Raw genomic sequence first — 15205 nt, forward strand, 5'->3', positions numbered from 1 at the left:
TGTATGTAGAGTTTCTTTTTTTCAGGGCAGGACCATGTGCTCTAGCTGTAAGACTATTCCTCCTTTGTTATTCACAGCTTTCAAGGCCATATGGGTAAGTATTTCAGTGGCAGTATTGAAAGTGCTACTTGTTTGAGACAGAATTGTTCCTCCTCTCTCTTCTCCTGAAAAAAACATGATTTCAGGTATTAATGGACTAAGAAATTTAAGTGTTCTTGATTAGGGATTATAGAGATGAGAATGGTAATACCCATACAGAATAACAATCCATTCTGATCTCAGTATATTGATAAAAGAGGACTTTTAGGACTGAATTTACGAGCTGCATATGAGAATGCTGGTGTTATAATTTGAAAATAGCTTAAGACTCTGGAGTGATGAAGGGAGGAGATGTGTGTTCCTAACTACTAGTTTTACTACTAAGCTGTGAAGCATAGAAAGAGGACCAAGAAGAGACTGATATATTGTTTTATTAAAACATTGATTCATGTTCCCACAGTGTTTTGAAAGTGAAATACTTCTATTAGACCAACTGATATCGGTGTGGGGAAAAGATCTATCTTTCTGGCTACAAACCCTTTTGTCCATTTGGCTCAGGGGATTTCACAGGCTGCATCTCCCTTGGTTTGCAATATGTGCACCAGGCCCTGATTTCCCCATCCCTTTTTATTCCATATCTGTTAGCTGAGTTGAGCTAACTGTGGCATCTGCCTCTCCAGTGCACCTCCAAAAACATGCATGTGGGAAGTTCAAATGGGAGATAAATGTATAGGCTTTGCTTCTAAATGTAATGATGTCAAGACCTAGACTTCAATAGTTACTGAGTTGACATATAATAAAGAGAACTCCAACCCACAACACGCATGTTATTTTTTCCAGTCGTAACAGCTTTTATATCAGAGATTACCTCAACCTAGAAAACTTGACTTGATTATGTCTGTAGACCATTATATCCACAACAGCACTATGCTAGAAAATGTGAAGCACCCAGTAAATGCTACAATTTATTCTTGCTAGCGTATCACAACAAACAGTTTTATTCAGGGCAAATGGCACTGCTTAAAAGAAAAGGCATTGAGAGGATTATGAGAGTATTCAACAACTAAATCCTGAGCAAAATTAAAGAGGATGTCTATTGTCAGGGGGGTCACTGGTGAAGCTGCAGTATAATTAAAGTTCTGGTTTGTTTTTTTTTTTCAAAGGGCTAGATTCTGCATTTCACAACATTATTTTAATGCCAAGGTACTTGTCTTTAATCCAGTGAAGATACACCGATGTAATGAAGAATGATTTCCAATATTATTAATTTCTCTTATCTATTCCTGTTTGCCACCTGGGAAGATTAAGAAACAAAATGATAATTAATTTATAATAAAGTTGATCCAGTATACAAAGATTTGCCTGCAATATAGTTTGTTATGTATTTTGAAAATAATCAGTTTAAGCCATTATTAAGAACTCTAATTTGTATATAAAAAAGACTATTACTTGTGAAATCCTGCCCCCTGACAGCAAAATCATCATTTGCTTCAGCAGAGGCATACTTTCTGGCATTATCTTAACTTCAAAGTAGTTATGCTTCATTATTTAGACAGAGGGAAAATCCTGAACCAGGAAAGACCTACAGTAAACACTTTACCTATAGGGAACACATGCTAAGGCCACATTCTCCTCTAGGAACAGAATAAATTATATGGACTTGAAGGATGTTTGAAGCTGACCTAATATTTTGTGCTTAGATTCCCCTTCAGGATAATGCTGGACACAGCATAACACATTTATCCACAGCATAGTCTTCTCCAGACTAGACTGATGCTATAGACCTTGCACCAAAAATCTCAGCTAGCAATGAGTGGAGCTTTCATTGTTCTCTACATTTTTCAAACCAAATTGAGTGCAGAAAATACTGGATGCAGTGCAAGAGAACCTGTTTATGAAACATTTCTAGCCAAATGTTTCTATTTTAAGAAGTTCATTCTTTGGATGAAATTCAGATACACATCCAAGCTTTTAGGTAAGTATCCAAACCACCAAACTCATCTGTCACTCTGGCAAGCTATGATGGCTTTAAACATAAATAATCTACATCTTCAGTATTAGTGTTAGCAGCAGAATGCTATACTTACTAGATTTGACAGCATGTTTAATATGTTTTGCTTTGTAAAAGAGGTAAATATTATTATCTGCCATTACACAGAAACCAGAACAGTTCCAATAATTTGCTCATAGAAACATCATTTTTCATTCATAAACACAAACAGATGTGTTTATGAATGAATCATATAAACTGGGTCCATCTGCTTTTATAAATGGAAGGGCAAGGATTACCTGTGTAATTTAACACTTGATTTTCTTCACCATTGTAAGGATTACCCTATTCTCTTTCAATCCCAATGCCACAGTCCTTTATTTTATGAATGCAAAACCAATGTGTTCTGTGGACAGCACACCAAAAGCCAGATTCACAAAAGTTTTGGACTTTTATTCAGGTGCCTAACTTCAAAGTCTAAATATACTAATCATTTCCAGTAATCAATAGAGAAACATATGCAAGGAGGTCATGTCGCTCATCCGAGGTCTATTTGAATCAATAGGAAAAAAGGAGGCAGAAAGTGATGCAAAAAGAGAGGGGAAATAATTCATGTTGATGTATTGGGAACAATTTTAGCAGCTTTCTGAATTTATGGGTGAAGCAGGACTGAGAAGAGGAGTGTCACTCAAAAAGACCTGGCTCATTTGATCTCAAACTAGAAGATAGATTCATCCTGTTTATGATCTGAACTGGTTTATTTCAGTACTCTACATACAGTTTGCAAGGCTTCTACCTTCAGCGTCTCAGCCAAATAGTTACATTTTGGGGTGGGGCGGGGGAAGGAAGGGAAAGAGGGGTGTTGAATATAACCTTTGTTAATGACTTAGTTTATTGCCAATAATTTTGTGTTGATGTTGCCTCTTTCTTATCTGGTTTTCACACATTTCCTTCATTGATATTCCTGCATCATTCTCAGCTGTTTTCCTTTTATTCATTTTTTAAGAAGCTCTCCAAAGTCTCTGATTTCCTTAATCACGGTTGCACTATTTCCTGAAACCATGGGGGTCAGAAGCCACATTCTCTCCCTTGCATTTTTCTTCTTTATTTGGATTCTTATTCCACTATTTTTCATGTTGTGTATACACAGGTTGGTACTCTAGGACTTTGTCACCCTTAAAATTTAGCTTCTTTGCGGTATTGTCGAGTACTCCATGCCTCTGACACTAGTTATCAATGGTGTAGAACTGAACGGCAGTACCATATAAAGAAATGAGGGACAGGATTCTCCACAGAAAATAATATTCTTACACTAAAAAAAAAAAGAAATAGAAGGTGTGTGGGGGTACATCCTCAGCTGGTGAACATAAATCCCTTGAAGGCAATAGAACCAAATGAGTTTACACTTACTGAACAAACAGTTTGAGGTCTGCATATGCTGTACCAAGGGCAGAGGCTAGTGAGATGCTAAAGGCAGTGTGATCCCCACTATGGTTCCAAAATAATGTGTGTTGGAAAAGAGACACATGGGTTGTGAGACTGCAGCATCTTTCTGATTGGGAATCCCAGGCTGTTGGGGGGGTTGCTGTTGATGCCATTTCTCTAGAAATAGAAAGAATGGGAAAATCAGAAAAATCCACTGCTAGTTTCAGATCTGTGATCCGAGGGTGGGATTTAAAACTGATCATTCAGGTCCTAACTATCTATGCAATTCCATGATTACTCTGATTAGAATCACAAGAATATGAAAATACATGCTGTGGTTTTATTTCCAACAGGAATAGATTTTCCTTTGCTTCCTGAGTTGTTTCAAGCCAAACCCTTAGAGCTACATAACACAGGCTATCATCTATGTTTCAGTTTCCTTTAGAGTCTGGTGGTCATGATGAATTTGTTTTCTACCTCATCATTCTGGTTTGGTAGCAGCATCAAATATTTTCAAGACAAAACCAGTCTACTTAAAAGGGTGTTAACTACTACACAAGTATGAAAACATAGTACAATTTGGGAATAGAAATTCTCATAAAAATATATTGCAAATTTTGACTCTAATAATCAGCCTGATATTTTGATCAGGCTGATCAAAATATATCCTCTGAATCAAAAATGAAAATAATGGCTGTACTTCTTAAATAGCTTTGTGAGATGCCAAATGTTTTGACCATGTGATAATGAATAGTAAAACTGGAGAATAAACCATAACCCATTAAATGGCCAAATCTTCATGTTACTGAGTAACTTTAGAAGACTACTTCTTAATGATGTATTTAAACTCTAGAATAAACACAGTTTTATTCCTTTTAATCACCATGCAATGCCTGGCATTGATTGTCAGTATAAAGATGTGTCAGGCCTCAGGCCATCCTTGCATATCAGTCACCATGAATTCTGCTGAAGATATCAATCATGAAACATTAATTTCTTAAGACAAAAATCAAACTTCACAGGCACCACAGCAGATGTGTGAACAAAGGAAACCAACACTTGGGTTTGTTAAGGGAAACCCGTATGAATACATACAGAACATTGACTCTTTCTCTCTTTCTTTTATTTTCTTGTCCCTCTCCTTCCTATCCTCAAAATCCCATTCTTCTTCTCCATGTTCCCTTTGGGTAGGATCCTTAGCAATTCTACACACTCAAAACATTTTCAGGTAAAAGGGGAAAAACAATTTTTCACTGGAAGAAGTCCTATAATTTCCCATCACCATAAAATGAGATACATCATATGCTGTTAAGTCAGACCCAAGGGAGACTGCAGAACACCCCCTCCTTTGCCCGTGCCTCCCGTGAGACCCATTTAGGTGCACACAGCGAATTTCTCGTACCTGGAAGAACCTTCCTTCTCAGGTTATCCACTGCAAGTTACATGAGTTTCCCTTCAGATCCACATGGAAAGTAAAGTCACTGTTCTTTACTAGAGCCACTCCCCCGCTCATACACAAGAAAAGCTCTTGCTGGCTTTCCAGCTTCCAGTCACTAATAACACCTGTGTTAGTATGCAGTGTCACCATATGTAATCTGTCTAAATCTTGGCCTGGATTAAATAAGTAAGGAGTAGATTGATGACTATTCTACTACCATATTGATTTCAGCTGAAGTTTGTTAGACTTGCTGCAATTCAGTATCAGGCATGAAGAGCGCTTTTCAAATATACCTTCAGTGTTGGCATACTTATCTTATTCCAGGAGCTATATAATAAAAATAAATCTCAAACATGCTTCAGCTCACGTATGTGTCAGCTTTATACCTAATGGTTTGGATGTTCACCTGAAGTTTACCAGTAGTAAAATTGCTTTGGGAGTCTTGTGCTGCCTGGGGGTGTTAAGAGATTCCCAGCACAGCTGTTTACAATGTTGGAAGGAAGACTATTTCTCCCATTTTTGGTGGCATGCCTATAATAAAAAAGACAAATGTTTTTAAGAAAAAAGTAGGTGTCGTGGATATTTTGACATCTCTAATAAACATCCATTTGAATTCGATTCTAGCACTGGACAGAGATTCCTGTTTCCTTTAATGTGCCTATGGGAAAAGAAACACCATGGGCAGTATGGAAACAATGTTAACCTATTGTTTTAGGAGCAATATTTGGACATCTGGAGGGGGATACTTTTCTTTTTTATTTGCAGGTCAAACTCTGTGCTTTTTGGAAGAGACTTTGGAAGTATTGATGTTAATTTAGCACACGTTATCTCTCTGTTTTTTAGAGGGTTTATATTTACAAACAAATAGAGCCTGAAAAGTAGCTTTAAAGTCAGGTCTGATGGACAGATACAATAGAGGATGATCAGAAATGTCTGGAAAAGTGGAATGTTCTCAATCTAGATGGCTTGCAGTTTCCTTCACTTTCATGTTCTCATTCCACATGTAGCTACTTGCACACTTGTTTGTTCTCACACACGCTGTGGGCTTAGCAGGATGTTTGAATTGCAAAACTCAAAGGAAATAAATCTGGAACAATCTTAAGGAAATAATGATAACAATATGGACTGAATTTGGGGGTTTTGTTATTTTATTTTACATATGGAGTAGGATTATTAAAATGAAATCAGATATGCAGCAGCTCAGAGAATTATACATTCAAGAAGCTGAAGCATCTTCAAATGATCATCTCTCTTTAGACTTCTGCAGTTGCATCACAAAAAATAATGGTGTGTTATCACTTCACTTGCTGGCATTTAATTTCTGTTTTATAGACTTTCCAATGGTAGCTGCATGTCCAGTCAGTGTGTCTCACGTTGTTGGACTATTATTGTTACTATGTATGTACATCTCTTCACTGGAATTGCATCAAGAAACAACACAACTGAGGCCAAAAAGCTCTTGTGGAAATGTATAGTAAAGTGTCAATCCTTGTTCTAAAGAGAACAAACTGACCTGTGTTATTTAGCCAGTGTCTGGAGCAAATACAGGAGTTATCAGGGGATGGAGAAGACAGCATAAGACAACTTGTAGATGGTATATTGCTAAGTTTAGCTATACCACAATAAAGATAATAATCATAGAATGATTGAACTTTAAAGAGTAACTTGGAAGACAGTGTGATATCTCTGTAGAGGAGGATCAGGATAGAGAACATTTAAACAATCTGGACATACATAAGAACATGGGAGCTGATGTGATGCACTCATGAGTGCTGAGGAAGCTGGCCAATGACATTGCAAGACCACTCTTGATAATTTTTGAAAGATCATGAAATCAGGAGAAATTCCTGAGGACTGGAAGAAACCAAAAGTCACTCCTATCTTTAAGAATGGCAAGAAGGAGGACCCAGGAAACTACAGGCCTGTCATCCTCACCTCAATCCCTAGGAAGGTGATGGAGCAGCTAATCCTGGAAACCCTTTCCAAACCCATGAACGACAAGGTGGTTGGGAGCAATCAGCATGGATTTATGAAAGGGAAATCATGTTTGATCCACCTGATAGCTTTCTAAAAAGAAATTACTAGCTCAGTGGATGAGGGGAGAGCATGATAAGGATGTGGATGAGGTTGTGTTTATTTTGATCTTAGTAGGATTTTAAATACTGTCTCCCATAATATTCTCATATGTAAACTGGTGAACTACAGGCTAGTTAATGGACAGTGAGATGGACTGAAAATTGTTTGAACTTCCAGGCCCAAAGAGTTGTGATCAGCAGCACAAGGTCCAGCCGGAGGATGGTTACTAGTGGTCTACTCAGGGGTTGATACTGTGGCGTCCTGTGTAATCTCTTCCTTAAAGACCTGGACGATGGCACACAGTGCATCCTCAGCAAGTTTGCAGATAATATAAAACTGAGAGGAGTGTCTGGTAGACAAGATGGGTGTGCTGTCATTCACAGAGACCTCCACAGACTGGAGAAATGGGCTAATACTCCTCACGTTCAACGAAGGGAAATGCCAAGTCCTGCACCTGGGGAGGAATAACCTCACACACCCATACAGGCTGAGGCCAACCAGCTGGAAACCAGCTTTGCAGAGAAGGACCTGGGGGATCCTGTGTCAGCAATGTGCCCTTGTGGCAAAGAAGGCCAAAATGCTCCTGGGCTGCAGAAAACAGAGCATTGCCAGCAGGTTCAAGGGAGGTGATCCTTCCCCTCTAGTGAGTCCTGTCAAGACCCATCTGGAGTTCTAGGTCCAGTTCTGGGCACTCCAGTACAAGAGAGACATAGGCACACTGGAGAGAGTCCAGCAAAGGGAAAATGATTAAGGTAGTGGAGCATCTGACTTACAAGGAGAGTCTGAGAGATCTGGGACTGTTCAGCCTGGAGAAAAGAAGTCTCAGGGGGGTCTCATCAATGCATAAATCTGATCAGGGAGAGTAAAGAAGACATAGCCACTCTCAGTGGTGCCCAGTAAAATAACAAGAGGCAATGGGCACAAATTTAAATACAGGAATTCAATGTAAACATAATAAACAGCTTGCTTTATTGGGAGGTTAGTCAGACATTGAAATGCATTGCCCAGAGAGGTTGTTGAGTCTCTACATTTGGTGATATTCAAAACCTGACTGGACACTGTCCTGGGCAACCTGCTCTGGTTTAACCTGCTATGATTCCAAGAACTTTGGACTAGATGATCTCCAAAGGGATCTTCCAGCCTCAATGGTTCTGTGATTTTGTATGATTTTGTGACATAATACCTTTATACATGGCAGCTTTTTCCCATTCAGCTGCAAGTGATACTGGGTTCTTTAACTAAATGAAAGATGAAATAATGACCTACTCAAAGGCTTAAGAAACCCCTGCAGAATAAAAATATTCCAAATGATATTTCAAATTCAGAAGTGCTAAATAGCTGGTGAATATATTTTTGAGATCGTGATTTTAATTATCTTTGACGTTTATGAAAAATGGTCTTTGTTGATCTAGATCTGATGATTATGTTATAGTGAATAGTATTTTTGGGAATCATTATGCATTAGTTTTTATATCATGTATACAACAAGAAAAATTGCTATTTGACTGCATGAGAATTTTGTTACTTTATCAAAAATATTATTGCTTTTCTGTTTGTTTACTTGGTTTTCCTTTTGACTTCCAAATTTAACCTTGTTTACTGATACTATTTTGTAAAGTGGTCTCTAATCACTGCAGAATTAAGTAGTTACTAAGCATCTCTTGAAATGCTAAAAATAACAGAAAAGTCACAGGAATGTGAAAAGTGATAGATTTAAATGCACAGCTGAAGCTGTGGGAGAAAGCTGCAGATATTTGATATGGAACTTCCCTTTTTCTCCTCATTTTTTCACATTTTATGAATCATTAATACTTTTTAGTGAAGTTTCTATACAAACAGAAAATGGAGTCCTAAGGAACTTTGATTTCATAAATGTCTTTGCAGGACTGAAGTTGACTCAGTCAAACTATCCCTACATATTAATGCTGTTTGAGTTCTGTATACACCTCTTTAAAGAGAACCATTGAAATGTTTCTCACTTCAAAATGCGGCTGTATTTTAGGAACTGAAGAGATCCCAACAATAGCAGATTTTGAGGTGTTCGGAATTATCTAGGCAGTATAAAGCAAACCAAAACAGTAACTAAAAATTTGGACCGTGATTAAATTTCCTTTTTAAGTGAAAAATGTTTACAAAAGAATTAAATTAATAACAGTCTTAGCCTGGAAGTTAGGTGCTCACATCTCAGGTTCATCAGTCTTCGAGGTTTATGAAGTCTGTCAGCTGGGAAGTCAAATCTCAGGTTTAGTTGTCCTTCGTGTACTAGGAAAGATGCAAGCTTTCCAACAAACTCAGCATTAGCCAGAGATTACTGATAGAGATTTTTCCTTTTCTTGCTATTTGTGTGGTGTCCGCAGTAAACTAGGTTATTTTCCCTGCTCTCTATAAGTCAGGCTCTGTTGTTATAAGTGCAATTCTACAGGTCCGCTTGCATTGTCCACAGCAACTTTCTGCTGTACTTGTGCGGGGGGTCTATCCATGTTTTCTGGCTCCAAAGCTGGCATTCTCACACTTTTCTCAAGCCTTCAATATGCTAAGCAAAACTAGGTCTTCGCATAAATGTGCACTTTTTAAGCTGTAGTGTCTTCCATGACAAAATAGAAGCTCGAATTCCACAATGGACAGATGGAAAATGGGAGTGAACTTATATTAAACTCTTGACCTGTGCATTAAAGGCTAAACATTCAATATTTTTATTCTGGGCAGAGCATTTTCCCTTCCATGTTAAATGATTAAAACTGAAAAACAGGAAGGTTATCTCCTCAGCATCAGTGCTGAAGCATTTTTCCGTTACTGTTATTAGTTTAGTAGTGTTTTCATCACTGCTGATCCCAAGGTTTCATTTTTAAAGTCTTTAGCATTCTTCACATATAACTTAAGGGATTAACAAAGAAGTTTGTAATTGATTCTGTCTTTTTGGGAATACAACACAGGAGAAAACTCTTGACAAAACACCAAAGTTTTCAGCATGTAAAGCTCTATAGAAAGCTCTGTATCCATACTTATACGTGAACATTCAGATTTTCATAATTTTGGTATGAGGAACATTTTTTATTTTACTCTCCTTATACAATGCTTAGCACAATATGAGGTTGGTCTATGATTTGAGGTGTGGAGAAAATGCTACTACCTAAATAACAAATAATAATAATAATAATAAGAGAGAAATAGAAAGGCTAATGGGATATCAGTAATTAAAGGACATGTCATGGGTCTTACAAGAGAGGAGTCTTAGGTAAGAATTATAATCTTTGTTATCTTTTTCTTTTAATAAAGCCATTCTCTCATATTTTAAGTCAATATTGGATATTTTCAGGGGGGTTGTTGGGGTTTGTTTGTTTGTTTTTTAATTTAAGATAATTGTCTTGTTTACCACCTTGAAAAGAATAGGAAAAGATAAGAATACAAAGAGATCACCTGAATTTAAGCAAGAAAAATGTTCTTCCAAGTCAGGGAGTTATAGGTCATACACATCTTTGTGTCCAAATGCTAGTCTGTTTTCTCCCAAATGTATCAATTTATCTAAGAAAAGACGTTACTTGCCTTACATCTAAAGATATAAGGATCTTACTAATGATGTAACATCAGATGCCTTTAGTAAGATCCTTTAGTAAGATCCTTTAGTAAGATCACTGAAACACTATAGGAAAAAAATGATACTAACTTAACAGAAACAGTCATGGAATATGAGATCAGTGACAGGAAAACAGAGTACCAAAATCCTTGGTTAACATCTTGACAGTGAGGCAATTAATCAAACAAGATGGGCAAAGATATGTGACAATGCCCTTTTCAAACAGGATTGTAAATACAAATACAATTACTGTGTATAATGGTGACAAAAGGTAATTAAAGGTAGCTTTCTGTACACTGCCAGTAAATTTTGGTCTAAGAGGTTTATGTCTTTCTCCTCAGTTATTTTTATTATTATTGAAAGATTCATATTTTTTAAAAATAGGAATCCAAATATTTACAAGATAATATATGTATAAAAGAGAGGACAGCTAATGCAGGTTTCCTTATATTACAAAACTAATCAGAACTAGAGTCCATTATCTGGCCCTGAGGCCACATGCATATTGCTACAATCTCTTTCTCTCCAAAACAGAGTGACTGCATCCAAACTGCCTACTGAGACTGGTCCCTGGGTTGTGCTCACTTCTGAGCTACGGCCAGGCACTGTTCGAGAAGCAGTTTTGGCTGAAAAACCCTGTGACCACCTGAATAATTGAAAAACACAGACAATCAAACTCCTGTATGCAAGGCTGAAACCTAACATTTTAAATTTACTAACTCTCTTGTAAACTAATGTGCTGCGTCTGGCTGGGATGGAGTTAACTTTCTCCGTGGCATCCCATATGGTGCTGTGTGCTGAGTTTTGTGTCTAAAACAGTGTTGGTAACACACCAGTGTTCTGGCTATTGCTGAGTAGTGCTTGCACAGTGCCGAGGTTTTCTTTTTTCCACTCCGTGAGTAGGCTGTATATAAAGTTGGGAGGGGACATAGAAAGGACAGCTGACCCAAACTGGCCAACGGCATATTCTGTGCCATGTGATATCATGCTCAGCAATAAAAGCTGAGGGAAAGGATGAGGAAGGGGGGACTTTTGGGGTTATGGCACTTGTCTTCCCCGGGTACCATTACATGTGCTGAGGCCCTGCTTTCCAGCCAGCAGCTGGACATCTGCGTGCTGATGGGAAGAGGTGACTGAACTACTGATTTTGCTTTGTGTGTATGGTCAGCTTTGCTTCACTTATTAAACTGCCTTTATCTTGACCCAGTACTTTTCTCACTTTTGCTCTTCCCATTCTCTTCCCCATGAAGATGTGTGGGGAGTAAATGAGCAGCTGGGTGGGAGCTTAGCTAATGGCCAGCATCAAACCACCACACCTAATATTCTCAAGATGTGGTCTCCTTTCCTGATGCCTTTCCCTCAGATGCCCTCTCCCTTAAGATAGCAAAATTCTCATGTCTTCCTCTTATTTATAGAAATAGAGAGAGATATAAACAATGCTGTATGACTTGGAGGACCCAGTTACAGAGCTTGGTCATTCAGTTACTAAGGGAATTGCAATGATATAACTATCACTGTGGTGATTGTGATGAGAAGAAAATATTATGAAAGGGAGATCTCGAGCGGAGGAATAAGGCATATGGAGAGATAATATAGACAGAGGTCGCTCTTCCTTTCTTTCTCTGCAGTTTGTTGTAATCACAGTTTTGGTCTATTCATTGCTTGTATACAGCTCACATACCCAAATTTCAGAATACGACCAAATTCAGACAATACAAACTCACAGATTATTTCAAATATATGAATAAAAAGAATATAATTATGAATAACAAAGATGGAAGGAAGTGTATCATCTCCAGTGTGGGGGAAAAAAAAACCCAAAACCCCACCAAACTGAGTCAAATTCAGAGCTTTGCCTAACTCATGGGTGACCGCCTAGCCAATAAATACAGTCCCTTGAGTCTTTTCCCTGGTCTTTAGACTCTGGAAAACAAAGCCTCCTTTTCCAAAGTGTTTTTGGTGAGCCCTGAAGGGAAAAAAGATATTCATATGGTAATCTGAATTTATCACTAGATGAATTCACTGAGTTACACAGAATAGTGTAAAATCAGCTTTATAATCCCCCCACCCCCAAGTAGCTTTGGACACACTCCTATGCACAATCCCAAATCTAGCTCTGCTAAGCACAGATCTGCAGTGTTTAAGGAGAGCCTGATTGAAAACCTATGGATGTCAATTAAAGACTTTTGGTTGTCTGCAGCAAGGTTTTATTGAGGTATCTCTACTAGGAAGCTTTCTAGAGTATATATGCCAATTAAGCAAACAGTTGAAAATAGGAAATAGCTGTTGGGAAAGGAAAATGGTGATGGTGATTTATAATGTGAATTTTCATTTAAAATAATATGTGAATCTGATGTGTACTTCAGGTTTGTTTGGGGCTGAAAATTTGTCAAGCTGAAAGCCATTTATTTAAGTTTATCTCCTTCTAACTGACTTTGGGACCTCTGCAATGTTGTTAAATAAGTGAAGCTATTCACAAAGTGAACCTTGGCACCTGTAGCAAAGCTATAAAGAGAAGAGATACTTCAGAATTCAATTTACTTTGTATTAACTTGAGATCTGATACTCATCATCTGCTTTAACTACTTGTTTTATCTAAACTGCTAGAGTCACATGAACGGGAAAGAAAATTAAGAGATTTCAAATTTGTTGCTCTAAGCAAAATGACTTCCTTATCTAATCTAATAAGAGGCTGGATGAGTTTCCCTGTTTTAATAATCACTGTGTTCCAAACTTCCCTTCCATTAAAAAAATTAACATAAATTGTCTGGAGACTTTATCTTACTATAATCAAGAAAGTTTTCTTCAATACCACCCTAAAACATAAACCTGATAGTAGGCTGACAAACTTTTGCTAGAGGCTTTTCCTAGCACAATAGAATTTTAATGATGCACTAAAGATTTTATAATAAGAAAAAATATATTTATAAAGTCCGGAAAGAGGTCTTTATGTTATAAAGTCCAAGATATCTCAATGTAAGTAGCTGATGTGAACTTGAGTGTGATTAGACTAACACAAAGGCAGGAATCTTAAAGAAAGTCTACAATTGTTGTTGATTTAGAAGGTGGCATTTGAGCACTAAGTGGGCATAGTATGAAGTACTGAGATATAAAATCAAGGTGTTTAATGTTTTGGTGCTCCATATTATGATCTCACATTTACCAGTCTGAATCCAAAGCAATATTATTTGACTTTGTTGCTTATTCTAGAGTCCCCGAGATTTAAAACTCCGTTGTTGCTCCAGCTAAGATTTAATCAGCTGTGGTTTTTAATGTTAACAACAGTCTATCATTCACAGAAGAGAACTCATAAGAAAGATGATTAAGGGTAGGGAGGTCACATCCTTAGAAGGAGAGGGAAATCATATATCTCATAAAATTTTCAGCTGATTATTTTCTTGGTACTGTATTCCTTTTGCCTGCGTGAGTGATTGAGGAAGATACAGAAACTTCATGAAGGATTAAAAAGCAGGTTACAGCTTTATTTATCATACATATAAAATTACTTAGAATGCCACCAAGCATAAGCAATGTTCTCTATGAATATAGGGGTGCCCTGCTATCTGGAGATGGCAAAATCTGTAGGTCTAATTAAGCAGGTTTTTTGGGCAAGCAGCTAGGATAACCACCTTGTCCTCCAAATCATAGAATCATAGAATCATAGAATCATAGAATCATAGAACAGTTTGGGTGGGAAAGGATCTTTAAAGGTCATCTAGCCCAAAACACCCTGCCGTGGGCGGGGACATCTTCAACTAGATCAGGTTGCTCAGAGCCCCATCCAACCTGACCTTGAATGTTGCCAGGGATGGGGCATCTACCACCTCTCTGGGCAACCTGTGCCAGTGTTTCACCACTCTCATTGTAAAAAATTTCTTCCTTATAGCTAGTCTAGATCTACCCTCTTTTAGTTTAAAACCATTCCCCCTTGTCCTGTCGCAACAGGCCCTGCTAAAAAGTTTGTCCCCATCTTTCTTATAAGCCCCCTTTAAGTACTGATAGGCCGCAATAAGGTCTCCCTGGTGCCTTCTCTTCTCCAGGCTGAATAACCCCAACTCTCTCAGCCTTTCTTCATAGGAGAGGCGTTCCATCCACCTGATCATTTTTGTGGCCCTCCTCTGGACCCACTCCAACAGGTCCATGTCTTTCTTGTGCTGAGGGCTCCAGAGCTGGATGCAGTACTCCAGGTGGGGTCTCACCAGAGCAGAGTACAGGGGCAGAACCACCTCCCTCCACCTGCTGGCCACGTTTCTTTTGATGCAGCCCAGGATGCGGTTGGCCTTCTGGGCTGCGAACGCACATTGCCGGCTCGTGTCCAGCTTTTCATCCACCAGTACCCCCAAGTCCTTCCCGGCAGGGCTGCTCTCCATCCCTTCACCCCCCAGCCTGCATTGGTACCGGGGGTTGCCCCAACCCAGGTGCAGGACCCTGCACTTGGCCTTGTTGAACCTCATGAGGTTCACACGGGCCCACTTCTCAAGCTTGCCCAGGTCCCTCTGGATGGCATCCTGTCCCTCAGGCGCATCAACCACACTACTCAGCTTGGTGTTGTCTGCAGACTTGCTGAGGGTGCACTCGATCCCACTGCCTGTGTCATTGATGAAGATATTAAACAGTACCAGTCCCAGTACGGACCCCTGAGGGATATCACTTGTCACCGATC

The sequence above is a fragment of the Calonectris borealis genome, chromosome 3 (genome assembly GCF_964195595.1).
Source record: "Calonectris borealis chromosome 3, bCalBor7.hap1.2, whole genome shotgun sequence".
NCBI classification, from domain to species: Eukaryota; Metazoa; Chordata; class Aves; order Procellariiformes; family Procellariidae; genus Calonectris; species Calonectris borealis.